The sequence below is a fragment of the Haliaeetus leucocephalus genome, unplaced genomic scaffold (assembly GCF_000737465.1).
Source record: "Haliaeetus leucocephalus isolate CR32 unplaced genomic scaffold, Haliaeetus_leucocephalus-4.0 Scaffold450, whole genome shotgun sequence".
Lineage (NCBI taxonomy): Eukaryota > Metazoa > Chordata > Aves > Accipitriformes > Accipitridae > Haliaeetus > Haliaeetus leucocephalus.
Genome location: NW_010972886.1, coordinates 19,027,631 through 19,030,712, shown reverse-complemented (window position 1 = coordinate 19,030,712; position 3,082 = coordinate 19,027,631).

The window sequence follows — 3,082 nt, the reverse complement described above, 5'->3', positions numbered from 1 at the left end:
CCGCCCCCCCCCCCCCCCCGTGTCCCCCCGCAGCCCTTCCCCCCCGGACCCTTCCTCACCACCGCCGAGAATTGCCCTTATACTTTGTAAATATTGGATTAGCTTTTCATTGACCGGCTCTCTTGAAAAGACCCGAAAAATCCACACCGGTTCCAAACTAAGCCAAACAGTCAATAGGTGACGAAAGTAAGTTATTTCCAGGGCTTAAGGGGGCTTCCAGCTCATTACCAGGTTATCGGAGGCGCCTAAATAGTTTCTTCCCTACAAGAGGGTGGAGGAAGGAGAAAAGGCGGCGGAAGGAAAGGGAGCGGAGCCGCAGGAGCGGGGCGAAGCGGGGCCTGAAGTCCCGACTCGGCCCGCTTGTGCCCCAAATCGCGATCCGCGGAGCGTGTCGCGATCTAAACCCGACCGGCGACTCTGGAGGCTTGCGGCTCCCCACGCAGCTCCCGGGCCGGAGGAGAGGGGTGCACCCGGGTTGGGGGGGGACAGCGGGGAAAACCGGGGGGCTGCTGCTGCCAAAACTGCAGGCAGGAGGGGTGTCGGCGGGGGGGGCAGACGTGCCGGCGCCCCCCAGGTGAAGCCCCGTCTCTGCGCTGCGTGGCCGCTCCGAGGGCAGATCAAGTCCGGGGCACAGCAACGCCCCCGCGCAGCGCCGTGCAGCCCCCCTGCCTCTGCCGGGGGTGCTGAAGATGGCAAGGATGGTTGGGGGGTCCCCCCTTTCTTTCCTTTTTTTTTCTTTTCTTTTTCCTTTTTCGTTATTTCATTTTCGTTATTTCTTTTTAATGCTTTTTTCGGTTTTTTATCTTGTCTTTTTCATTATTTCTTTTTTTTTTCTTTTTCATTATTTCTTTTTTTTCCTTTTTCTTTTTTTTTTTTTTTTTTTTTTTTTTTTGGCCTCCCTCCCTCTCTCTCTCTCCCTCTCTCTCTCTGATCGCCTGCCTTGCACAACGAGGAGCTACGACAAGAAAGAGCCGTTTCTCCGGGGGAGAAGCGGGACGTGCCAGCCGGCCGGGCGGTACGGCCGGGCCGGGCAGGGAGGCAGCCTGCATAACATTACCGGCCCTGAATGCAGCCTTGTTCTGCTGCCCGCCGCAGCCTCCGCGCAGTGCGGGCAGCGCGGGCAGCGGAGCTCCGCTGGCGGGCTGGAGGCGCAGGAGCCGGCATCGCCTTGGGTTTTACGGGGGAGATGCGCTCGGGTCTTTGGGCGGGGGGGGAAGCCTAATTTCCTGTGAAATGAGAGAGAAACTTGTCAGCGGGAACTGGGAGAAGAGGAGGGCCTCTGTTAGTCTTCAAAGAGAGAGGGAGAGAGAGGGAGAGAAAGAGAGAGGGATTCTTTTTCCTTGCCCCCCCCCCTTTTTTTTTGTCCAGAATAGATATAGCACGAATTTTTAATTCGTCTTCCTTTCACAGACAACAATGCTGGTTTTGAAAGCTGGGCACAATTTGGGTTTTGTGAGGGGTCCCCCGGCCCAGCTGGCCATATGGGATACAACATGTAGAACATGCCTAACAATGAGCACGAGTGACAGCCCTAACAAAACGCAAAGGACACTGCTCCCTGACTCCGAGATGGACTGCCTCCCATAAATGAATTGAATGGCCCTAAAAAAGAAGGGGGGGGGGGGGAGAAGAAGGGAGGGAAGGCACAGGGAGGGGGCCCACCCCCCCCAAACTGTCTCTCCTTTTTTTCTCCCCCCCCCCCCCCGCCCAGCCCCGCCTGCCTTTTCCTCCACCTCTTTAATATGCACGCCTCTAACATGCTCACCTCCCTGCCTCCCCCATTGTGCTGTTTTGTGAAGTCTACTGTATATTGTGCAAAGATAGACTGCCCGGAGCTGGCCCGGCAGCATGGGAGATATAAGGCCACGGAGGTTAGGGCCACACAACTGGTTTTATAGACTTAGCAGAGCCTGGGGGGAAAAAAAAAAAAAAAAAAAAAAAAAAAAAAAAGTGACAATTTTCCTTCTCTCCTGCTCCTGGCCCTCACGCTGGGACTGGCGAGGGGAAAAACTGCCCATGTCCGCGTAACCCCCCCCCCGTGTACGCTGGGGCAGGGGGCCGGGACCCCGGCGGAGCCTCCCCGGGCTGCAAAGCAGGCTCCGCCGCTTGCTCGGCCGGCTGTCCCCCGGTGATTCCGGCGGGGCTGCTCCGCCGGTGCGCAGGCAGGTTGCCGGCTTCGTCCCCGCCGCGAAGCCGAGCAGCAGCCCGGCCTCGGGCTGTTTAGGATAAGGGCTGGCCCGGCGGGGAGGCGCGGGAAGGAGGAACAAGAAAAGAGGGGAGAGAAAAAGAAAAAAAAAAAAGAGAGAGGAAAAGGAAAAATCGCGGAGGCTGCGCCAGGGCGGAGAGGCGCGCAGGGGCACGGCGGGGCCGCGGTGCTGCGATGCCGGTAGCGATCGGTACCCAGCTTGGGGCGTTGGACCGAACCGGCTCGGCTCGGCCCCGGCGGGACGGGGCGGGCGCTGCCCCGGCCCCATCACACCGGACAAGCCACCGTTTGTTTGGGTTTTGATTTTTTTTTTTTTAAAGCATCTTTACCAGCCTAAAAACCGCAGCTGGCCCGGCTCTGCCTAAACCCGCTCCGAGCCGGGGCTGCCCTGCCCGAAACCGACCGCCGCTTCCCCCGGGCCGGGCTCGGTCCCGGTCCCCGTTCCGCCCCGGCCGAGCCGCCCGGCCTGCCCCCTCTCCGCCTCGCCTCTCTCTTCCCCACTACCCCCCCTCCCCCGTTTGTTTTTTTTTTGGGGGGGGGGTGCCCCAGGTGTTAACCCTTTCCCCCGACCTGCCTGAGCCGCCGGCACATCCCCGAGGGCTGAACCCGAAGTTTTCCACCCCCGCCCGCGCCGCGCAAACGGCCCCCAGCCCGGGCAGGGGGGCGGTGGGGCGATGCTGGTATCCGCAGCTCCGCAGCCGGAGGGCCCCAGCACCACGGGGGGCACTGGGGTGTATCAAAGCACAGTCACAGATATAAAATTATTCTCCCCCCGCCCCGCCCCCGCCCGGGTTGTCGCCAGCTCCGGGTGTTGCGGAAGAGCCGGGCTGGAGACGACTGCCCCGAAAAAAGCCGCTTCCCCCCCCCAAAAAAAGA